The 25557-nt window shown below is 45.4% G+C and overlaps 1 protein-coding gene across 1 annotated transcript in view; it reads right to left on the minus strand.

Moving 5' to 3' along the window:
* The window catches only part of prim2 (DNA primase subunit 2), a 197084-nt gene that overhangs the window by 80693 nt on the left and 90834 nt on the right, over positions 1-25557 (minus strand). The window lies entirely within an intron of this gene.

A 25557-nucleotide genomic window follows, 5' to 3' on the forward strand; every position in this document is an offset into this window, starting at 1 on the left:
GATTCAAAGGTGACCACACTTCAGAAAGTATTTTATTGGCTGCAATGGTCTTCTGGTTGTTGAGGTTGTGAAAAGCACTGCAGAAATACAAGTGTCTCTTTTCTTTCTCGGCACAGCCATGTCAGGCATATCTTTTGGATTGCCTACCTACTGCCTGAATGAATCAGGCTTACTGTCTGGCCATACAGTCCTCTCAACTTCAATTATAAACATCACCAAGAGTAGGAATGTCCACTGTTGACTGCATTCAGGCTTCAAGGCTTTAATGTCTTAATCTGCAGTATCTGCTGTCATGCTCAAATAGTTATAAGACCGTAAGCTGCAGGAGCAGAATTAGGCCATTCGGCCCCTCGAGTCTGCTCCACCATTCAATCATGGCTGATAAATTTCTCAATCCCATTCAAAGAATCATAAAATCCGTACAGTACAGAAGGCCATTCGGCCCATTGGGCCTGCACCTATTGCACTCCCACACAGTCCCGAGCCCTTTCCCCATAACCTTTGATCCTCTTGCCAATAAAGAATCTAATTAGACCATAAGGTAGATATAGATAGATATGCATCTTTTATGAAAAAGTTGGACCCTGGCACAAGATTAACTGGTGGCATGTGGTTAGCACTGCTGCCTCACAGCTCGAGGGACCCGGGTTTGATTCCAGCCTTAGGTGACTGTCTGCGGGGAGTTTGCAGGTTCTCCCAGTCTGTGTGTGTTTCCTCCAGGTGCTCCAGTTTCCTCCCACAGATGAATGATGTGCTGGTTAGGTGGATTGTCCATGCAAAATTGCCCCTTAGTGTCCCAAGATGTGTAGGTTAGAGGGATCAGTGGAGTAAACGTGTGGGGTTATGGGGATAGAGTGGGGGTGCCTGGGTAAGATGCTCTGTCGGAGTTGGTGCAGTCTCATTGGGCCGGACACAAAGGAGGGCTGCAGGCACAACACTGACTGTACTCCAATCCTCTGGTACCTCACCCGTGGCCAACAAGGAAACAAATATTCCTGTTAGAGGCACAGCAATTTCCTCTCTTGGCTCCCTCAGTAATCTGGGATAGATGCCATCCGGCCCTGGGGATTTGTCTACCTTAATACTTCTTAATACACCTAACGCTTCCACACTCATAATGATGACTTGCTCTAGAGGGTTTACATCCCCCTCCGAGACACTATCAATCAACGTGTCCCACTCCTTTGTGAATACTGATACAAAGTACTCAAGGATCTCACCCACTTCCCTTGGTTCTATGCATACTTTTCCTCTTTGTCCCTGTCTTCGGGACGGCACGGTGGCACAGTGGCAAGCACTGCTGTCTCACTGCGCCAGGGACCCGATTCCTGGCTTGGATCATTGTCTGCGTGGAGTTTGCACGTTCTCCCCGTGTCTGCGTGGGTTTCCTCCCATAATCTGAAAGACGTGCTGGTTAGGTGCATTGGTCATGCTAAATTCTCCCTCAGTGCACCCGAACAGGCAACTAGGGGAATTTCGCAGTAACTTCATTGCAGTGTTAATGTAAACCTTATTTGTGACTAATAAATAAGCTTTACTTTAAGTGGACCAGCTCTTTGTCTCGCTACCCTCTTGTTCTAATAAATCAGTGGTTCCCAAAGGTGCGGCGAGAGAGGATGGCAAGTGTGGCGGGAAGATTCAAGGACAATCAAAGAAACATTTAAACATGGATAGATATTTTTCCAAAGTGAGAGCAAGAGCATCAAGTGATGCAGAGGATGATCCGAGTCCACGTTGTGATCCAGAATCGCCGTTCGAACAGTGCTGAAGAAGAAAGTTTGTCGACAATATATGGATAGCTATCTGAGTCTCAGTTTCACATGGACTGGAGATGAAAACGTACCTCGGCCTGTGTGTTTGATCTGTGGTGAGAAGCTTTCCAATTCCAATATGGTCCCAAGCAAGATGAAAATACATCTGTTGTCAAAACATGGAAATCTGGCAAACATGGATGTTCAATATTTTGAAGTGCTTTTGGAACAGCAGAAATGCCAACGATCATATTTCGAAAAACGAATGACAGTCTCAGATAAGATGCAGATTGTATCTTACCAAGTGGCTGAATTGATTGCTCAACAGACAAAGCCACATACAATAGCTGAAAAATTGATTCAGCCTGCCTGCAGCTTGATTGTGAAAACTTTGTTTGGTGATGATGCTGAGCGAGAAGTTATGGAAACTCCTTTGTCTGATAATACAATTCGCAAAAGAATAGTTGATTTGTCAGCTAATATTGAGAAGCGTGTTTCCGAAAGTATGAAAAATTCTAAATTTGCCATTCAAGTTGATGAATCAACCGACATTAGTGGAAAAGCACAGTTGCTTGCCTATATCAGATTCATTCACAATGACGAAATAATCACAAAGTTTCTATTTTGCAAGGAACTTGAAAAACATACCAGAGGACAAGATATTTTCCAAACCTTGTCTGAGTATTTGGAAAAAGTTGAGATTTCATGGGATTCTTGTATTGGAATTTGTACGGATGGAGCGCCATGTATGATTGGGAATGAGAGAGACTTGGCGGCACTCATCAAACAGAAAAATCCAGATGTAATATCAACTCACTGTTTTTTACACAGAGAGGCATTAATCACCAAGACCCTTGTAGCTGATTTGAAGTTGGTTCTAGATCAGACTGTGCACATTGTGAACTTCATCAAAGCAAAACCACTAAAGGTGCGGTTATTTGCTCAACTCTGCAAAGACATGGAATCAAAACATCAATGCCTAATTCAGCACTCGGAGGTTCGCTGGATGTCCCGCGGAAAAGTTTTAAATCGGGTGTTGGAACTGAAGAACGAATTAAGAGAATTTTTGGAACAAGGAGGGAACCCATTGTACCACCAACTGATGACAATGACTGGTGTGCAAAGCTGGCATATTTGGCCGATATCTTTTCCCGGTTGAATGTGCTCAATGCCAGTATGCAAGGCCGCGATGACAATATCCTCACAACTGCAGACAAACTAACTGCATTCAAAAAAAAGCTTCAGCTCTGGCTCGGAAGAGCGATGCAACATAACCTCAAAATGTTCCCACTGGTAAAAAGTTTTAAAACGAGCAATGAATTGTACGGCCTCATACAGGAACATCTTGCAACATTGGTAGAAAAGATTGATCATTACTTCCCATCGTTGTCTACAGAAAAATTCGACTGGGTTAGAGACCCCTTTGCGAATTCTAGCTGTTCAGGTCTGACATTGGATGAGGAGGAGGAAGTGGCCTGCATTTCGAGTGATCGCACCTTGAAAATGAAACATGGGAGTATGCCACTGGACTCTTTTTGGATATACAACCAGAAACAGTATCCACGCATCTCTTCAAGAGCATTAGCTATTCTTCTACAGTTCTCCACGACATATTGTTGTGAACAGGGATTTTCAACTCTGACAAATATCAAAGACCAGAAAAGAGAAAAGCTTCTTTGTGTTGATGAGGAGATGAGAGTTTGTTTGTCTCAAATTAGACCTAATATAAATGAGATTACCCGACAAAAAGCTCACACCTCTCATTGAGTTTGTATACTTATTTAAGGTTACATATGTAAGAGGCTCGTCTATAAGTATATTTTGGGAATGAATCATGTTTTTATGTAGCTGCATTGTTTTATACTTTCTGGATATCCCATGATCATATTATAAAGTAGTTGTGTTCTATGTTATGTATCAAGCACTGCTAGGAGTTGTTTTTTTTGTTTTTGAATGTATTTCTTGTCAATAAAAAATTCGGTGTGGCGCGAGCAAATTTGTATTCTGAAAGTGCGGCCCAGTGAAAAAAGTTTGGGAACCACTGTAATAAATGGATAAAATGTCTTGGGATTCTCCTTAATCCTGCCTGCCAAGGACATTTCATGACCCCTTTTTGCCCTCCTAACTCACTGTTTGAGTTATTTTCTATTTTCCCTGTATTCTTTAAATGCTTCATCTGTTTCAGTCACCTAGACCTGAGGTATGCACCTTCTGCAATAACTTTCTATAATAGTGATAAGATCAAACCTGTTTATCTTTCTGTGCCATTAATTTGTCCATCCTGTTGCAATTGTTACATGCAAGCAGTTGAAGTGTTAAAAAATAAAGATAAAATGTTAACTTTTTGATTTTTCAGAGATCTTTTGTTGTATTGTTATGTTGTTATATTGTTAAACTCTTTGTCCCTAGTTCCACTTATCTTTTCCCAAATAGCTACACTGCTGTGTGGCTTTGATCTTTTCCTGCAGGTTTGTAAATTTCCCCTCACCTGACCACCGCAACCCTACCTACCCCCCCCCCCCCCCCCCCCCACCCCTCCCTCCCGTCCCCGACCCTATCCCCGTAACCCCATGCATGCTGGTCCCCCCTGGCACTAAGGGGCAATTTAGCATGGCCAATTCACTTAACACGCACATCTTTGGACTGTGGGAGGAAACCGGAGCACCCGGAGGAAACCCACACAGACACGGGGAGAACCTGCAGACTCCACACAGACAGTGACCAGAGGCTGGAAATGAACCCTGGTCCCTGGCGCTGTGAGGCAGCAGTGCTAACGACTGTGCCACGCCTGCCACCCTATTTCTTATTTTAGTTTAAAGCCCCATCAATAGCCCTGGTTATACAATTCACCAGAGCTCCGGTTCCCAGCACAGCTTAAGTGGAGCATCTCCCCAACAGGACAGCTCCCTCTTAACCACAGGACTGGTACCAGTTCCCCATGGACTAAAATGTCCATCCACGAAGACCACTCCTTGAGCCACAGATTCGACCCTACTCCGTTTGTCCCTATGCCAAATTTGCACGACACTCAAAGTAACGAACCAAACCTCAAGGTTTTGTGATTGTTAATTTGAATGGTAGCTTTTCAGGCACTCTCAGATCACCAGCATTCCTGGTTTGAGCTTTGTTGTTGGTCCGCAGCCGCCAAGAGATGTCCTTAACCCTGCCGTCAGGCAGGGAAAACAACCACCACAATCTCTATCACCCCAGATTATACTGACACTCATCACTAGAATATTCCTTTTCACTCCTTCCCCCAATCAAGTGGCTTCCTGTACTACAATACTGTGATCACTTTGTGAGAGGATTTGAGTGTAGGGATAGGGATGTTTTGCTGCAATTGTATAGGGCGTTGGTGAGACCACTCCTGGAGTACTGTGTGCAGTTTTGGTGTCCTTATCTGAGGAAGGATGCCCTTGCTATAGTGGGAGTACAGCAAAGGTTTACCAGGCTGATTCCTGGGATGGCAAGTCTGCCATATGAGAAGAAACTAAGTCAGTTAGGATTGTATTCACGAGTTTAGAAGAGTGAGAGGGGATATCATAGAAACTTATAAAATTCTAACAGGATTAAGACAGAGTAGATTCAGAAAGAATGTTCCCGATGGTGGGGAAGTCCAGAACTAGGGGTCATAGTTTGAGGATAGGGGGTAAACCTTTTAGAACTGAGGTGAGGAGAAATTTCTTCACCCAGAGGGTGGTGAATGTGTAGAATTCACTCCCACAGAATATAGCTGAGGCCAAAACATTGTCTGATTTCAAGAAGAAATGAGATATAACTCTTGGGGCTAAAGGGATCAAGGGATCTGGGGAGGGGGGGCGGAAGGGAGGGATCAGGATATTGAATTTCATGATCAGTCATGATCATAATGAATGGCGGAGGGTGCAAGTTCTAAGGCCAGAATGGCCTACTCCTGCTTCTAGTTTCTATGTCCACTTTAGACTTTGCTGTCATATACAAAGGCAACAAGAACCTTGTAACTGTTGGATAAGAGCAAAGGCTAATGCTGAGGCTCCACCATCAATATGCCTGGGGGAAGGAAGAGTCCCTAAGCTGTCTGAATCACAGTCACATCCTCCTGTCCCTGATCAGCAAACCTGCACCATTTCCTAATCTTTAGGGTGCGACTGCCTTCTATATTTAAGCATTCCGGCTCCCTTTTGCACTCTGTTTATGATGCACTCCATTTATAACAACTCTTGTGCATCAGCAGACAACTGTGAACGTTTGTATTTTTAATTCCTGTAACAACAACTCTCGTTCACATAGCACAACATTGCAAAGTGCTTCAACATTATCAGACAAAGTTTTGACACAGAGCCACTTAGGATACTTGGGCAGATCATAGAATCATAGGTCATAGAATCCCTACAGTGCCGAAGGAGGCCATTTGGCCCATTGAGCCCACACTGACAACAATCCCACCCAGGTACTATCCCCGTAATCCCACACATTTACCCTGCTAATCCCCCTGACACCAGGGTCAATTTAGCATGGCCAATCAACGTAACCTGCACATCTCTTGACTGTGGGAGGAAACCGGAGCACCCGGAGGAAACCCACACAGACACGTGGAGAACGTGCAAACTCCACACAGTGACCAGAGGTTGGACTTGAACCCAGGTCCCTGGTGCTGAGAGGCAGCAGTGCTAACCACTGTGCCACCATGCCACCCCATGACCAAAAGCTTAGTCAGGGGGGCAGATTTCAAGGAATGTCTCGAGGCTGGCAACTGAGGTATGAGTGAGTTTGACTGAATTTCTTATTGTCACATGTATTGGTTATACAGTGAAAAGTATTGTTTCTTGTGTGCTATACAGACAAAGCATACCATTCATAGAGTACATAGGGGAGAAGGAAAGGAGAGGGTGCAGAATGTAGTGTTACAGACATAGCTAGGGTGTAGAGAAAGATCAACTTAATATATGGCAGGTCCATTCAGAAGTCTGATGGCAGCAGGGAAGAAGCTGTTCTTGAGTCGGTTGGTACGTGATCTCGGACTTTTGTATCTTTTTCCCGATGGAAGAAGTTGGAAGAGAGTATGTCCGGGATGCGTGGGGTCCTCGGTTATGCTGGCTGCTTTTCCGAGGCAGCGGTAAATGTAGACAGAGTTTGTGGAGGAAGTTCCATAGCTTAGGGCCTCTGCAGCTGAAGGCACGGCCAACACGAGTGAAGCAATTAAAATTGGGATGTGGAAGTACACCAGGATTGGAAGAGCGCCGAAATCCCAGAGAGATTCAGCAGGTTACAGAGATGGAGCAGGGCAATTAAGGCATGGAGGATTTAAAAAATGAGGACTTGTCAGAGAGATTTCTGAAGCAGCAGTATAATATGAAGGGTACCATTCTTAGCAGTGTAGAGGATCAGAAGGACCTTGGGGTCTGGGTCCATAGGACTCTTAAATCGGCCTCGCAGGTGGAGGATGCGGTCAAGAAGGCGTACTGGCCTTCATTAATCGAGGGATTGAGTTTAGGAGTCGGGAGATAATGCTGCAGCTTTATAGGACCCTGGTTAGACCCCACTTGGAGTACTGCGCGCAGTTCTGGTCACCTCATTACAGGAAAGATGTTGAAGCCATTGAAAGGGTGCAGAGGAGATTTACAAGGATGTTGCCTGGATTGGGGGGCATGCCTTATGAGGCTAGGTTGAGGGAGCTTGGTCTCTTCTCCCTGGAGAGACGAAGGATGAGAGGTGACCTGATAGAGGTTTACAAGATGTTGAGAGGTCTGGATAGGGTAGACTCTCAGAGGCTATTTCCAAGGGCTGAAATGGTTGCTACGAGAGGACACAGGTTTAAGGTGCTGGGGGGTAGGTACAGAGGAGATGTCAGGGGTAAGTTTTTCACTCAGAGGGTGGTGGGTGCGTGGAATCGGCTGACGTCGGTGGTGGTGGAGGCAAACTCGTTGGGGTCTTTTAAGAGACTTCTGGATGAGTACATGGGATTTAATGGGATTGAGGGCTATAGATAGGCCTAGAGGTGGGGATGTGATCGGCGCAACTTGTGGGCCGAAGGGCCTGTTTGTGCTGTGGCTTTCTATGTTCTATGTTCTATGTTCTATCCTCAGGTTTCCTATAACCCAGGGAAGAAACTGCGCAAGTACGCTTATGCCTTTATAAGAACATAGCACATCTTCCATCAATCGCCAGTTCAAACATTAACCAAATCAAGAACAGTAACAATGCATCAAATTACTTTTTTTGGCTGCCTTCAAAGTTCTCCATTTCAAACTGCTTCCAGACACAGTGCCTGACACTTAACAAGATAGTAAGGCAATTTCAAGTTGTAAATTATTATGGCTTGACACTACGAATCACTGGAAAGCAGATATATTAAATAAAGCAAGGACTGAAAAAAAGCACTTTTTTTTGCCTGAACGCAAGAGCACAAAACTCCAAGTAAAAGAAACAGCTTAGAAATTTAAACTCAGCAAAACATCCTTCCACAATATTGCAGTCCTTCATAAATGATTTCAAAATTATGCTGCCTGGTCCATTTAAACTTCTATCAAATTCCCCTCACAGATCGATTTTTTGTCACCAGTCGGGCCCAGTGTTTATTTATTATTTTTATTATTGTCCGTCCTTAATTGCCCTCGAGAAGGATTGCTGATTTTATAATTAAACTGGAAAGAGCTACTTGCTATGCTGTGCTGTTAATCTGAATGTGACCACTGTAATGTATATTAGAGGGTTACCAAAAAAAAAATTAAAAATCGTAACTCACGCAATGGCATTTTAGATTAAACTGCGCCCACTGGGAATGCTCTCAGTAAGATTCAGTGTCCTGTACGTGTGCGATTATGCACTAAATGGTAAACCATCGTATTCCAACAGAGAGATCATTATTATATTATTGCCAATATCAACATTATCCAAGATTGAAGAAGAAAATTATCTACCGTCAAATTCTACATTTAAAAGAAGGAAAAACCCCAGTGAGAATTTTATAAGTTTCTATGAGATCCCCTCTCACTCTTCTAAACTCCAGCGAATATAATCCTAACCCTTAGTCTCTCCTCATATGACAGACCTGCCATCCCAGGAATCAGCCTGGTAAACCTTCGCTGTACTCCCTCTATAGCGAGGACATCTTTCCTCATAAAAGGACATCAAAACTGCATGCAATACTCCAGGTGTGGCTTCACCAACGCCCTATACAATTGCAGCAAAACATCCCTATCCCTATACTCAAATCCTCTCACTGTGAAGGCCAACATACCATTTACATTCTTTACTGCCTGCTGTAACAGCCTTCCCCAGTGCCGGCCATGGTAAGCGGTCAAGGGATCTTTTGAAGTTCATTGAAAAAGGAGCCACAACCAAAGTGTGAACTTTGGTGGCACGTAACGATTATGAAGACAGGAACCCAATTACACCGACCGCGAACTTCAGCATGCTGTGTGCCAAGGTGTAAGCGTGCTCTGTGCGTGATGTCTCCGAGTATACTTGATGCCTTGGTGAAAGCTCGAGGGCACTCGGCCTTCTTTTGATGGGCGTCATTGGTCCATTTGGTGCCAAGCAGGTCAATTCAAACTGATCGGTGCCGGATAGTGCCAATTAAATCGGGTCACCTGCAGCTCGGACCAAAGCCACTGGGCGAGTGCCAGGTTTGGATGAACTAATTGTGCAAATAAATGCAAACGGGTATAATCCTAAAGTGCCCGTCGAGTCTGCACCAACCACAATCCCACCCACACTCTATTCCCATAACCCCATGTATTTACCCTAGCTAGTCCCCCTGACACTAAGGAGCAATTTATCATGGCCCATCAACCTAACCCACACATCTTTCGGACTGTGGAAGGAAACCGGAGTACCCAGAGGAAACCCACACAGACATGGGGAAAACGTGCAGACTCCACACAGTCACCGGAGGCTGGAATTGAACCCGGATCCCTGGTGCTGTGAGGTTGCAGTGCTAATCACTGTGCCACCATGGCGCCCAATGATACAGTCGGGTTCACAGAGGCATGGCTGCAGGGTGACCAGGGATGGGAAATTAACATCCAAGCGTATTCGGTATTCAGGAAAGACAGACAAAAAGTAAAGGTGGTGGAGTTGTATTGCTGGTTAAAGAGGAAATTAACACTATACTGAGGAAGGATATTTGCTCCGACAATGTGGAATCTGTATGGGTAGAGCCAACAAACAACAAGGGGCAAAAATACATCAGTGGGGGTTGTAAAGAGACAACCAAATTGCAATGGTGATGCTGGTAATGGCAGTAAACTGTAAATTAGAAATGCGTGTGCTAAAGGAACGTCTATAATTATGGGTGATTTTAATCTGCATATAGATAGGGCAAATCAAGTTCGTCACAATACCGTAGAGAAGGAATTTCTGGAGTGCATACGGGATGGTTTTCTGGACAAATATATTGAAGATCCCACAAGACAGCAGGCCATTCTAGACTGGATATTGTGCAATGAGAAAGGAATAATTGGCAATCTAGTTGTGTGAGATTCCATGGGGATGAGCGACCATAGCCTGATAGAATATTTCATCAAGTTGGAGAGTGACTCAGTTGATTCTGAGACCAGGGTTCTGAATCATAATGAAGGAAACTACGTTGATATGAGGCACAGGTTGGATGGCACGGTGGTTAGTACTGCTGCCTCACAGTGCCAGGGACCCGGGTTCAATTCCCAGCTTTTGTCACTGTCTGGAGTTTGCACATTCTCCCCACGTCTGCATAGGTTTCCTCCGGGTGTCCTAATTTCCTCCCACAGTCCAAAGATGTGCGGGTTAGGTGGATTGGCCATGATAAATTGCCCCTTGGTGTCAGGGGGACTAGCTAGGATAGGTGTATGGGGATAGGGCCTGGGTGGGATTGTGGGCGGTGCAGACTCGATGGGCTGAATGGTCTCCTTCTGCACTGTAGGATTCCATGATTCTATTCTAAGTTGGCTGTGATAGATTGGGAAACGTTACTTGAAGGGATGAAAGTGGATAGGCAATGGCAAACATTCAAGGAGGCATACAAATTGGCTACAAAAACAACGGACTTGAGGATTGGGAGCAGTTTAGAATTCAGCAAAGGAGGACCAGGGGACTGATTAAGGTGGGAAGAGCATGAGGGTAAGCTTGCGGGACATAAAAACTGATCGTAAAAGTTTCTATCGGACATGTGAAGAGAAAGTTTTTTTTAAAGTTTATTTATTTGTGTCACAAGTAGGCTTACAATAACACTGCAATGAAGCTACTGTGAAAATCCCCTAGTCGCCACACTCTGGTGCCTGTTCGGACACACTGAGGGAGAATTTAGCACGGCCAATGCACCTAACCAGCACGTCTTTCGGATCATGGGAGGAAACCGGAGCATGGAGGAAACGCACGCAGACACGGGGAGAACGTGCAGACTCCGCACAGACAGTGAACCAAGCTGGAATTGAACCCGGGTCCCACTGTGCCACCATGAAGGTAAATGTAGGTCCCTTTCCAGTCAGAAACTGGGGAATTTATAATGGGGAACAAAGAAATGGCTGACCAACTGAATACATACTTTCGTTCTGTCTTCACAAAGGAGGACACAAATAAGATACCAGAAATGGTGGGGAGCACAGGGTTTAGTGAGAGGGAGGAACTGAAGGAGATCAAGTTAGTTGAGAAATGATGTTGGGGAAACTGATGGAATTGAAGGCCGATAAATCCTCAGGGCCTGATAATTTATACCCAGGAGTACTTAAGGAAGTGGCCCGAGAAATAGTGGATGCATTGGTGGTCATCTTCCAAGATTCTATCGACTCTAGTACAGTTCCTACAAATTGGAGGGGAGCTAATGTAACCCCACTATTTAAAAAGGGAGGTAGAGAGAACACAGGGGATTATAGACCAGCAAGCCTGATGTTGGTAGTGGGAGAAATTCTTGTACCCATTATCAAAGATTTTATACTAAACTTGGAAAACAATGGCAGGATCGAACAGTGAGCATGGATTTATGAAAGGAAAATCATGGCTAATCTATTGGAATTCTTCGAGGATGTAACTAATAAAGTTGATGAGGAGGAGCCAGTGATGTGGTTTATTTGGACTTTTGGAAAGTTTTTGACTAAGTCCCATATAAGAGATTAGCGTGTAAAATTCAAGTTATTGGCATTGGGGTTAGTGTTTTGAAGTGGATGGAAACCTGGTTAGCAGAGAGGAAATAGAGAGTAGGAATAAATTTAAATCACGGATAGATGGATTCCTGATCGGTAAGGGAATTAGGGATCAGGCGGGTAAGTGGAACTGATCCACTTCAGATCAGCCATGATCTTATTGAATGGTGGGGCAGGCTCGAGGGGCTAGATGGCCTACTCCTGCTCCTATTTCTTATGTTCTTATGTTCTTAAAAAATGGGTCTTTTTCCAAATGGCAGGCAGTGACTAGTGGGGTACTGCAGGGATCAGTGCTGGGATCCCAGCTATTCACTATATATATTAGTGATTTAGATGAGGAAACTAAATGTGATATCTCCATATAAACGGTGAGGAGGATACAGGGATCCTTCAGTGTGATTTGGACAAACTAAGTAAGTGGACAAATTAATGACAGATGCAGTATAATGTGGATAAACGTGAGGTTATCCACTCTGGTAACGAAACAAGAAGACAGATCATCTGAATGGTTATAGATTGAGAGAGGGGAATGTGCAATGAGACCTGGGTGTACTCGTACACCAGTCGCTGAAGGTAAGCATGCAGGTGCAGCAGGCAGTGAAGGCGGCAAATTGTATGTTGGCTTTCATAACGGGAGGATTCGAGTACAGGAGCAGAGATGTCTTGATGCAATTAAGCAAGGTCTTGGTGAGGCCACACCTGGAATAGTTTACCAGACTGATTCCTGGGATTGTGGTCTGACATATGAGGAGAGATTGAGTGGGTTGGGATTATATTTGCTGGAGTTTAGAAGAATTCTAATAGGACTAGACAGGGTATATGCAGGAAGGATGTTCCCGATGGGGTGTCCAGAACCAGGGGTCACAGTCTGAGGATACAGGGTAGACGATTTCGGACAGAAATGGGGAGAAATTTCTTCATCTAAAGAGTGATCAGCCTATGGAATTCACTACCACAGAAAGTGGTTGAGGATATTGTGTGCAGAATATTGTGGGCAGTTTTGGTCTCCTTTTCTGAGGAAGGATGTTCTTGCTCTCGAGGGAGTGCAGCGAAGGTTTCCCAAGCTGATTCCGAGGATGGCTGGACTGATGTATGAGGAGAGATTGACTAGGTTAAGATTGTTTTCGCTGGAGTTCAGACGAATGAGGCGGGATTTCATAGAGACTTATAAAATTCTAACAGGACTAGACAGGGTAGACACAGGGAGGATGTTCCTGATGGTGGGGGAGTCCAGAACCAGGGGTCACAGTCTGAGGATTCAGGATAGACCATTTAGGATGGCGGCGAGGAGACATTTCTTCACCCAGAGAGTGGTGAGCCTGTGGAATTCATTACCACAGGAAGCAGTTGATGCCAAACATTGAATGTATTCAAGAGGCAGCTGGATATAGCACTTGGGGTGAACGGGATCAAAGGTTATGGGGAGAAAGCAGGATTGGGCTATTGAGTTGGACGATCAGCCATGATCGTGATGAATGGCGGAGCAGGCTCGAAGGGCCAAATGGCCTCATCCTGCTCCTATCTTCTACGTTACTATGTATAAAACAGTGAATGTTTTCAAGAGGCAGTTAGATATAGCACGTGAGATGAAAGAGATCCAAAAATATGAGGGGGGGGGGGGGGGGGGAAGAGAGAGAAAGGAGGCAGGATCAGACTATTGAATTGGATGATCAGCCATGATCAGAATGGATGGTGGAGCTGGCTCGAAGGAAGAATCATCTCCTCCTGTTCCTACTTTCTATGTTTCGAGGTTTGGCCAATTTTCTTCCAACCAAGCAGCTAATGCCATCTGGTGCCAGCATTGAAGCATAAAAGAATGATTTGGGTACCAGGCACGGCGAGATATCCAGTCAAGGCCATCAAGTAAAATAAGCAGCTTGACAGCACACCACGCTGCCTTTAAGCCTGATGGTTATATCCGATATTAGGCTGGGAGGGTGGAGAGACAAAACTGACATTTATTACCATTTTCAAATAGTAGTGAAGAAGCATTTCTAAGGAGCGTTTGTGGCGGCACAGTGGTTAGCACTGCTGACTCTCAGCGCCAGGGACCCGGGTTCGATTCCCGGCTTGGGTCACTGCCTGTGTGGAGTCTGCACATTCTCCTCATGTCTGCGTGGGTTTCCTCCTATACTCCACAGATGTGCAGGTTAGGTTGATTAGCCATGCTAAATTGCCTCTTAGTGTCAGGGAGACCAGCGGGGTAAATACGTGGGTTTACGGGGATAGGGTGGGATTGTTGTTGGTGCAGGCTTGATGGGCCGAAAGGCCTCCTCCTACTAGTAGAGTTGACTGAGGAGGACCAGTGGATGTGGTTTATTTAAACTTTGAGAAGGCTTTCGACAAGGTCTCACTTAATAGACTACTATGTAAAGTTAAAATACATGGGATTGCAGGTAATGTCTTGAGATGGATAGAAAGCTGATTAGTAGATAGGAAGCAAAGAGTTGGCATAAACGGATCTTTTTCTGATTAGCAGTCAGTGACTAGTGGAGTTCCACAGGGATCCGTGCTAAGACCCCAACTGTTCATGTTATATATTAATGATTTGGAAGAGGGAACTAAATGTACTATCTCCAAATCTGCAGATGATACAAACTTGGGTGGGAGAGTGAGCTGTGAGGAGGATGCAGATACTTTAGCGTGATTTGGACAGGCTGAGTGTGTGGACATTTGCATGACAGATGCAGTATGTGGATAAATGTGAGGTTATCCACTTTGGTAGTAATAATAAGACGGCAGATTATTACTTGAATGGGTGTAAATTGAGAGAGGTGGATACTCAACAAGACCTTGGAGTCCTCGTGCATCAGTTGCTGAAAGTAAGCGCACAGGTACAGCAGGCAATAAAGAAGGCAAATGGTATGGTGGCCTTCGTAGCGAGAGGATTTGAGTGTGGGGATAGGGATGTTTTGCTGCAATTGTATAGGGCATTGGTGAGGCCACACCTGGAGTACTGTGTGCAGTTTTGGTGTCCTTATCTGAGGCAGGATATCCTTCCTATAGGAGTACAGCAAAGGTTTACTTGGCTGATTCGTGGGATGGCAGTTCTGTCATATGAGGAGAGACTAAGTCAGTTAGGATTATAGTCACTGGAGTTTAGAAGAGTGAGAGGGGATCTCATAGAAACTTATAAAATTCTAACTGGGTTAGACAGGGGAGATTCAGAAAGAATGTTCACAATGGTGGGGGAGTCCAGAACTAGGGGTCATAGTTTGAGGGGGTAAACCTTTTGGAACTGAGGTGAGGAGAAATTTCTTCACCCAGAGAGTGGTGAATGTGTGGAATTCACTACCACAGAAAGTAGTTGAGGCCAAAACGTTGTCTGATTTCAAGAAAAAACTAGATATAGCTCTTGGGCCTAAAGGGATCAAAAGATATGGGATGGGGGGGGGAGAGAGAGAGAGAGAGAGAAAAATCAGGATATTGAATTCGATGGCCAGCCATGATCAAAATGAATAGCGGAGCAGGCTCGAAGGACCAAATGGCCTAATTCTGCTTCTAGTTTCTATGATACACTGTAGGGATTCTATGATGATTCCATGAGTGGGGGAGGGGAAGAAAAAGTTCTCAAGTTTCAGTATAGACACCATAAATACAGCAACCTCTGAAAGTTTACTCATGAGCGATAAACATTTGATGCAACAATAGACACAACTTTGCCATGTGGGAATAGAGTTGATCACATGATGGTATGTCCAACTTAGTTATATTAAAAACCATCTAAAAAGGAGCTTATTGCTTGTGTGATTTTAACCAGCCTCCCATCCATTGACTCTGTCTACACTTCCCGCTGCCTCGGAAAAGCAGCCAGCATAATCATGGACCCCTCGCACCCCAGATATTCGCTCTTCCACCTTCTTCTGTCGGGAAAAAGATACAAAAGTCTGAGGTCATATACCAACTGACTCAAGAACAGTTTCGTCCCTGCTGATGTCAGACTTTTGAATGGACCTACCTTATATTAAGCTGATCTTTCTCTACACCCTAGCTATGACTGTAACACTACATTCTGCACACTCTCATTTTCTTCTCTGTGAACGGGATGCCATGTCTGTATACTTTTCACTGTATCCCAATACATGTGGCAATAAATCAAATCAAAATCTCTCCCCTGTATTTCCCACACCTGGCACCTTCCCAAAACCCACTTTAGGCCGGAATGAGATAAGTCAAATTTCCCAAAATTGATTCTGATGAAACAGAGAAGTGAAAATACATTTACTTTACTCAGATCCTGCTCCAAGTGATTCATTATAAATTGCGGTGCCCTTGACAACCCTGTCCTGCAACCTTTCCCCCATCCTTAAATAGTACGTGCCGGGAAAAAAAATGATTGGGGCAGCACCTTACCCCTTTACACCAATAAGCCAGATTAAAGGGGCATCTTCAATACCACTCACTGTTTCAGCACATCGGCATGACTGTTGCGAAGTGGAGTGGAGTAATAGTCAAATTTGGTGTGTAAAGTTATTTAAAAATTGCAAAATGCTAAGGGGTGAAATTATTGCATAGTCCCTTTAAAAAGGTGGTGGTTTTTCTGTGCTTAGAAAGTTAAAAAATTGCAAGTACATAAGGAGACCAGAATGCAACATTTGAATCGGAAGGCCAAGCAGCAGGGTTGCCTTGGTAACTGGCTTTCAGGCATTTGAATATTTTTTAAAATTCAGCCAATAATTTGAAACGGAACAGGCTTTTGAATTTAACCAGTTTAAATCAGGCACCTGGATACCATCAACCAATTAGATTTAAATTTGATGGTTTTGACAACCTGAGACCAATCCTATTGTGGGGGATTTTGATATGTCATCACAGGTATAAAAGAGGCTAGTGGGACAATAAGCAGAGAGAACAACTGCCCTCTGCCAGAGTAACAGCCTCGTCTATGTCTTAGAGAAAGCTCCATCTTGATAGCGAAGATACCAAAGACGACAGAAGTCCCAGACTGAAGAATCAACTGAGAAAGCCCAGAATATTCCAGGAGATGCCAAACCTGGTTGTAATTCAGAGAATGACTAAAAAATTTTTTTGTTAATCAGTGGGAATTGTATTTATCTAAACAGCATTCCATTAGAATCATGTTTTATTGGGTTTGCTAATAGTTTAGTTAACCTGTTCACTGTTAAATAAATAAATTGTTACTTGTTGACTTTAGAGCGCGTGTCAGGGAGTTATTTTGATTTAACCACTAAAAGTTAGTGCAGATGGTACCACTTCACACTCACTTTAACAGATTGTGAGGCGAGGTAGTCCTCTTATGAGTGGTTAGGTGTTTGTTCTCAGAGGGGGAGATCCACCTCCACTTCGTAACATGACCAAGCTTTAGAAGCTGAATGCTTCAGGTAATTTTATTGTGGCCTCCAACACAAGCAGCGCTTCATTTGAACATCTCCGTCGCTATTCCAGAAGAAACGCTACAGATGAGAGCTGCTCATGTGTGGAATTGGGCATTTCCCTCTGTATTTGACAGCCTGTCATTCGTTGTAACGAGGAAGAAATTAACGTTGCTCTTATCGCTAAAGACTGAAGTGGTCGGCGTGTCGTATTGAGAGAAACCAATTTTGTCACAATTGAGCAGACAGAAATTTTGATTACAAGGTCAGACGGGAGCGTCTAAATATATGCATCGGATCCCACGTTTGTGCTAATTGCTCTTCAAGTGTAGAGGTTCTCTTCTGGGTTTTTTTTTGGAGAGATAAAGATGATCTATCTCGGCACAGGTGTATAGTTTTAGGTTGCGTCAGATAGCAGCAGTCCACAGGCTTGCTATTTATTTGGGAACTGTTAATTTCAATAAAACACTGGTCTCCACTACATGTAGGTAACTTTTAATTTTGCTTCATCTTTCCCCTTTGTTTGTTATGGCTGAGGATCATTTAGTTAGTCGAGACGGGTGGCATTGCTGATGAAACGAACCAAGAAACACCTCGAGCTCACTAACTGCAAGTTGCCAATTGACTTCCCCTTAGCTGTCAATGGCAGTAGCTGATCAGAGGCAGCGCCACAGGAGGTCAGCAGCAATTATCCATCAGACTCCACAAACAAAGGAAAGCAAGCAGCAAGGTTGCACAGTGGCCCAACACACTGATACGTGGTTCAAAGGGGCAGAGACTCACAGGTTCAAACCGCAACCACCCCCTATCTCTCCCCCAACCAACACCCCCCACTCGTGATAACGCAATTCATGCTGTTGTACTGCGTGTTCGCTTTTAAATCAAGGTGTGCATTCACACGTTCATTCAAGCGGCACGGTAGCACAGTGGTTAGCACTGCTGCTTCACAGCTCCAGGGACCTGGGTTCAATTCCCGGCTTAGGTCACTGTCTCTGTGGAGTTTGCACATTCTCCTCGTGTCTGCGTGGGTTTCCTCCGGGTGCTCCGGTTTCCTCCCACAGTCCAAAGATGTGTGGGTTAGGTTGATTGGCCATGCTTAAATTGCCCCTTAGTGTCCTGAGATGTGTAGGTTAGAGGGATTAGCGCATAAAATATGTAGGGATATGGCGGTAGGGGCTGGGTGGGATTGTGGTCGGTGCAGACTCGATGGGCCGAATGGCCTCTTTCTGTACTGTAGGGTTTCTATGATTTCTATGAACTCTTTCACCATCAGAGACTGTTGGTCAAATGTGTAATTGTTCAATAAGACCATAAGAGATAGAAGCAGAATCAGGCCATTTGGCCCATCGAGTCTGCTCCACCATTCAATCATGGCTGATAAGTTTCTCAACCCCATTCTCCTGCCTTTTCCCCGTAACCTTTGATCCCCTTGCCAATCAAGAACCTATCTATCTCTGTCTTAAATACACTCAATGACCTGGCCTCCACAGCCTTCTGTGGTAATGAATTCCACAGATTCACCACCCTCTGGCTGAAGAAATTCCTCCTCATCTGGGTTCTAAAGGGTCATTCCTTTACTCTGAGGCTGTGCCCTCGGATCCTAGTCTCTCCTACTAATGGAAACATCTTCCCCATGTCCACTCTAACCAGGCCTTTCAGTATTCTGTAAGTTTCAATGAGATTCCCCCCGCCATCTGTCTAAACTCCAACAAGCACAGACCCAGAGTCCTCAACCCCTCCTCATCTGTTAAGCTTTTCAGTCAATGCGCTAAGGTTAATCCATCTGTAAACCGAAGAACATCATGGCCCACACTGGTACCAATGACATTAGGTAGGGAGAGGGATGAGGTCCTGTCATCAGATGTTAGGGAGTTGACCTAAAGTCTGATGACAGTTAGCGATGCCCGTGTTCCATGAATGAATAAAAGTAAAGCTTCGCCATGCTGCCCAGAAATCAGGGGAGAAGAATTGAATTGATCCAATCAGTAGCCTGGTGGCTTACACTGCAAATTCGGTTTGTGGATGACATTCAGAATTTCTCTGTTCAGGCAGTAGTAAATTAACTTGTCTCCCTCATGACAATAGTTCCACTATGGCGGTGGTACAAAACCATGTTCTAATTAACACAACGTCACATTGAAGTTTCCAAAGTAGACGGCCTGTTACAGTGGGAAAAGAAATGCTAATTTTTAATTAATGTTTCAAAAGAGGGGGAAGAGGGGGTGGAATCTTAGAGGAAAGGAGGTGATGAAGGGGAGATTGAATCAAGGTGCTCACAATCATGGGGTGCTTTGATAGGGTGAGTCAGGCGAAGGTGCTCCCACTGGGCAGCAGCCACAGGACACAGATTTAAGATAATTGGCAAAGAGAACCAAGTGAGATGAGGATGTATTTTTTTTTTAAATCAGTGAGTTACGAATGTACGACCTGAATGGGTTGTGGAAGTGGATTCAATTGAAAAGGTCACAAGGGAGCTGGAGAAATACTTAAAAGGGGTAACATACAAACAGACAAATTAGGAACAGGAGTAGGCCACTCGGCCCCTCCAACCCCTTCCGCCTTGATCACAGTTCCTCTGATTGCAGCAGGGTGGCACGGTGGTTAGTGAGCACTGCTGCCTCACACGCCAGGGACCCGGGTTCGATTCTGGTTTCGGGTCACTGTCTGTGCAGACTCCGCACATTCTCCCCGTGTCTGCGTGGGTCTCCTCCGGCTGCTGCAGTTTCCTCCCACACTCCAAAGGTGTGCGAGTTAGGTTGATTGGCCGTGCTAAATTGCCTCTTAGTGTCAGGGGGACTAAAAGGGTAAATATGTGGGGTTGCGAGGGGATAGGCCCCAAGTGGGATTGTTCTCGGTGCAGGCTCGATGGGCTGAATGGCCTCCTCCTGCACTGTAGGGATTCGATGATTCTATGAATCTTAGCCCCACATTCCCGCCTACCCCGCCCCCCACTAGCAATTCACCCACTTGTTAAACAAGGCCTTAAGATTCATGCACAGATGATAATCTTCCTTTCTAAGGTAGTAGCAAAAGAAAATAAAATATCAATATCCAAGTCAAATAGGAAGACCTAAAGTGTAAGGGCACAGATATCTTGTGAGCTGCCTCAGAGGGCAGAGGTTGATAATGTGAAATGAAGTGGGGTGGAAGATGATCGCCTTTTTATGGTCCCCCTGTACACGATCTTAGATCATAATTAATGCCATCTCACAGCACAGCAAACCTGCCACTAACACAACCTCTCATTAACAGTGCCAAATCAAGCAAAATTTAATATGTGGGCTTTTGAAACACAACCCTGTACACTCTTCTATAACTTTATTTATTAGTGTCACAAGTAGGCTTACGTTCACACTGCAGTGAAGTTACTGTGAAAATCCCCTAGTGGCCACACTCCGGCTCCTGTTCGGGTACACCGAGGGAGAATTTAGCACGGCCAATCCATCTAACCCGCACACCTTTGAAGTGTGGGAGGAAACCGGAGCACCCGGAGGAAACCCGCAGACACGGGGAGAGTGTGCAAACTCCGCACAGGCAGTGACCCAAGCCGGGAATCGAACCCAGGTCCCTGGCGCTATGAGGCAGCTGTGTTAACCACTGTGCCACACCAACTGAGTGGATTTTAAAGATAAGTAAGTGCTTCAAATAAATAAATCTTGTTCAAAAATAAATTAGAAAGTCCTGCTGCTCCATTACTACAGCTCCACAGACTTGTATTTTTGTAAAAGGGGGAGAGGGGTTGGTGGGGGACGATGAACAAGCCTATTTATAATTTAGCAACCTGTCAGCAGCTAAGACCAAGGTTCACTGAAGCAACAACTGGTCACCAGAAATTGGTTTGCACTGTCAGGGCATGACTCTGCTTTACTGCGTGCTTGGTGTAAATGGAAACCCAGGCACCGAGGGCTGCCTGCTGGGTTGTATTAAATTAACATTGCATTGCCTGGCTGTATCACAGTACAAACCGAAACAACACATAGCCGGGCTCCAACATGGCAATTTAATGCAGCATCTCTGCTCACTCCTGTTGTATATAGGTTACGATGCACACTGAATATTCCTTTACAAATCTGTGATGCATTTGTCAGGAATAGACAGTCACTAACGTGTTGGAAGGACAGATATTATTCTTCCCCCCCCCCCTCCCAACCAAAATACATAAAATTAAACACAACACCAAAATCCTATCCAGGTTGAGGCAGATTCATAGAACAGAATCATAGAACAGAATCATAGAATTCCTCCAGTACAGAAGGAGGCTATTTGGCCCATTGAGCCTGCACCGACAACAATCCCACCCAGGCCCTATCCCCATAACACCATGTATTTACTCTGCCAATCCCCCTGACACCAAGAGGTAATTTAGCATGGCCAATCCATCTAACCCGCACATCTTTGAAGTGTGCGAGGAAACCGGAGCACCCGGAGGAAACCCACACATACACGGGGAGAATGTGCAAACTCCACACAGACAGTGCATCGAGACCGGAATTGATCCCGGGTCCCTGGCGCTGTGACGCAGCAGTGCTGACCACTATGCCACCCCTGGCATTCTTGATCTTTGTAAGAAGTCTCACAACACCAGGTTAAAGTCCAACAGGTTTATTTGGTAGCAAATACCATAAGCTTTCGGAGCGCTGCCCCTTCGTCAGATGGAGTGGTCTCTGTTCTCAAACAGGGCACAGACACAGAAATCACAGACACAGAAAGACATGCTGTGCCCTGTTTGAGAACAGAGACCACTCCATCTGACGAAGGAGCATCGCTCCGAAAGCTAATGGTATTTGCTACCAAATAAACCTGTTGGACTTTAACCTGGTGTTGTGAGACTTCTTACTGTGCTTACCCCAGTCCAACGCCGGCATCTCCACATCATTCTTGATCTTTTACAGAGCAAGTTATTTTTATTCCCTCGACAGTGAACACAGGAGTTATTAATTTCAGTGGAGAAACGAAATCTGTTGATTTCTTTCTAGACTTTTTTTTTAAATGCTGAGCACCACAGCCAAATAGTTAACACGCAACACTCACCCACATCCAGAAGTGAAATATTCATATTTACCCATTGCCAATGCACGCTCACTCGGATCTTTGGATTATGTAGAAGAGCTACACTCGTCAGAAACAAGATTTTTAAAAAATGTCCGCAAGATGCAGAATAATCTGGATTTCGTTTGGGTTAATGTCGGTTTAAAGATGTGTTTTTTTTTTGCAGATCCCAAGTTCGACAAGCAATTTGTCTTTTTGCTTGGGAGCCTACTGACACGCCGTATCAGTTATTCTGCACCTAAACATTGGTCCCTGGCAACGGCCACCACTGAATAATTGCAGTTCCACTTCAACTGTTGTGGAGATGGAGTTTTAAATATTTAAAACGCCAAGTCACAGAAATGAAATACTGGATCGGTAATTAGAATTTTAAAATATTAATTCTTGCTCTCCCTTTTCTTCCCCCCCCCCCCCGCCCCACGCATAACCTTGACAAACGTGTCAGTCAAAACTCATTATCTGGTTGAAAGAACGATATTAAATAACCCTGGTGACAGGCAAGTAACTCTGGCTGTGAACTGTAGCCCAACAAGCTGCAGGCATAATGCAATATAATCGCCAGCAGGGTGCTGGAGTAAAAAGGAAAAATAGCCTCTAAGTTATTAAAATGAATCTTTTCTCTTTCTGTGGTGCAGAGCTGAAAAATATTCTCTCTCTCCCCCACTGCCACCCCCCCCCCCCCACCCGCCCATCACGTCTCCCGTAGCTTGCTTGTCAGTCAAACGAGAAGCCATGATTAAGCAGAGCAAACACTACTCAAAGCACAGGCCACACTAAGACGATATGCACTGTGACAAGAGAAGTGTGTCTTATTCCCAAGGTTGCTCAGAAGCCAAGGATGGCAAAAAACAGCCCATCTCTCGGCACGGCAAGCGGAGGACAATGATGCTGGTCTGAATTAAATTCAAAACCACTTCAGTACGAACGGTGCGGGTAGCCGCTGCAAGATTAGCCATGTCACAATTAGTTCATTTTGGGGAGTTACACTGGAAACAAGGTCACCCGAGCCACTCTGGTGACATTATAAAGTTTATTTTCTGATTGATTCATCGCTTATATTAGTGTCGCAAGGAGGCTTACATTGACACGGCAATGAAGTTACAGTGAAAATCCCCTAGTCGCCACACTCCTGCGCCTGTTCAGATACACAGAGGGAGAATTTAGCATGACCGATGCACCTAACCAGCACATCTTTCGGACTGTGGGAGGAAGCTGGAGGACCCAGAGGAAACCCACGCAGACACGGAGAACGTGTAGACTCTACACAGACAGTGACCCAAGCCGGGAATTAAACTCAGGTCCCTGGCGCTGGGAGGTAGACGCTGAGATCCTATATTCTAAATGATGTTTTTAAAAACTAAAATGGTTAGTCGCAAAGCAGAGGGGAATTCCTCATGTTGTTTTGTTCGTATTTTGAAAGAAGGTCTTCTTGTATCTGGCAACCCATGCGGTTATTTAAACACCACTTCATGAGGTGTTACAAGGCAAATCTTCATGGTCAGCAGCTTTATTTCAACATACACGCACTCCTGTGTTTGCAGGCAATGACAAATCAGCTTAAACTACAAAGTGCGCTGGGCTAGTTTAACCATTAGAGATATAATCATCGCTTGCAGTTAAAAATTACACCATAAATTTCCATCGTAATATGAGGACAGGATAAAGATTCGCTATATAGATGTTCAAATGCAGATGTTGAGAAGCTTATGTTTCCAGATGCTGTGTGAAGTAAATATACCCAAAGCTGTAGTTATGTTTTTTCTTTGAGGGAAGAGTTAGAAGAGGTCGCTAGCTCCCATTATCTCTTTCAGGGCGGCACGGTGTCACAGTGGTTAACACTGCTGCCTCACAACGCCAGGTACCCAGGTTCAATTCTGGCCTCGGGTTACTGTCTGAGCGAAGTCAGCACGTTCTCCCTGTGTCTGCGTGGGTTTCCTCCGGGTGCCCCAGTTTCCTCTCTCAGTTTGAAAGACGTGCTGGTTAGGGTGCATTGGCCGTGCTAAATTCTCCCTCAGTGTACCCAAACAGGCGCCGCAATGTGGAGGCTGGGGGATTTTCACAGTAACTTCATTGCAGTGTTAATGCAAGCCTACTTGTGACACTAATAAATAAACTTAATCTCATAGAAAGGGCTGGAAGAGCATCACTGTACCATACCAAAGGTTAATACACAAGATTAGTTGACATGGGATATGGGGTAATTTATGAGCTGTGAATAGAGGATTAGCTAACCTACAGAAAGCAGAGAGTCAGGATAAATGGATCTTTCCCGGGTTGGCAAGATGTAACTAGTGGGGGGCCAGAGGGTTTGGTCTTCGGGCCCCAACTAGTTTCCATCTACATGACTTGGAAGCGGGAATAGTTGGTACCAGAGACAAATTTGCTGATGACACTAAAACAAGTGGGATCAGAGGCGGATTTACAATTAAACACACCGTGTTGAGGCTCAGTGCCCTGACTAATGGGGGGGCACAGGGCCCTGACTAATGGGGGGGGGGCCAGCCAGCAGCACGTTCTCCTCTCCGCCCCCCCACCCACCGCCTCCGCCCCCCACCCACCGCCGCCCCCCCCCCCCACCCACCGCCGCCCCCCCCACCCACCGCCCCCCCCCCCCCCACCCACCGCCACCCCCCCCCACCCACCCCACCCACCGCTTGCCCCCCCCCCCCCACTGCTGCGAGAGATGCCACGGAACAGGAGGAAAATCCTGCCCAAAGTGAATTCTACCGGAAGGACACAAACACAAATCTCTTCAAAGATGAATTGAAACAATTTATTCATTTCACCGCTAAGGATGAGTTTCTGAGCTTCGAGATGGCCAGTTGATTTGTGCAGACTTATATACGATGGTTTGCAGGCAACCTTTCCCAATGTGGGAACCATTCCGAAAATATTTTTTAACAATACCTGTGGGATGAGGGTGGGCAGGGTCAGGAAGGGCATGACGTCATTGGGAGGGGGGGCCTGACGTCATTGGGAGGGGGGGGCATGACGTCATTGGGAGGGGGGCATGACGCATTGGGGGGGGGGCATGACGTCATTGGGGGGGGGGGATGACGTCATTGGGGGGGGGGGGCATGACGTCATTGGGAGGGGGGCATGACGTCATTGGGAGGGGGGCATGACGTCATTGGGAGGGGGGCATGACGTCATTGGGAGGGGGGCATGACGTCATTGGGAGGGGGGCATGACGTCATTGGGAGGGGGGCATGACGTCATTGGGAGGGGGCATGGCGTCATTGGGAGGGGGCATGACGTCATTGGGAGGGGTGCATGACGTCATTGGGAGGGGGGGCATGACGTCATTGGGAGGGGGGCATGGCGTCA

This window comes from Mustelus asterias, chromosome 5 (genome assembly GCF_964213995.1).
Source record: "Mustelus asterias chromosome 5, sMusAst1.hap1.1, whole genome shotgun sequence".
Taxonomy (NCBI): domain Eukaryota; kingdom Metazoa; phylum Chordata; class Chondrichthyes; order Carcharhiniformes; family Triakidae; genus Mustelus; species Mustelus asterias.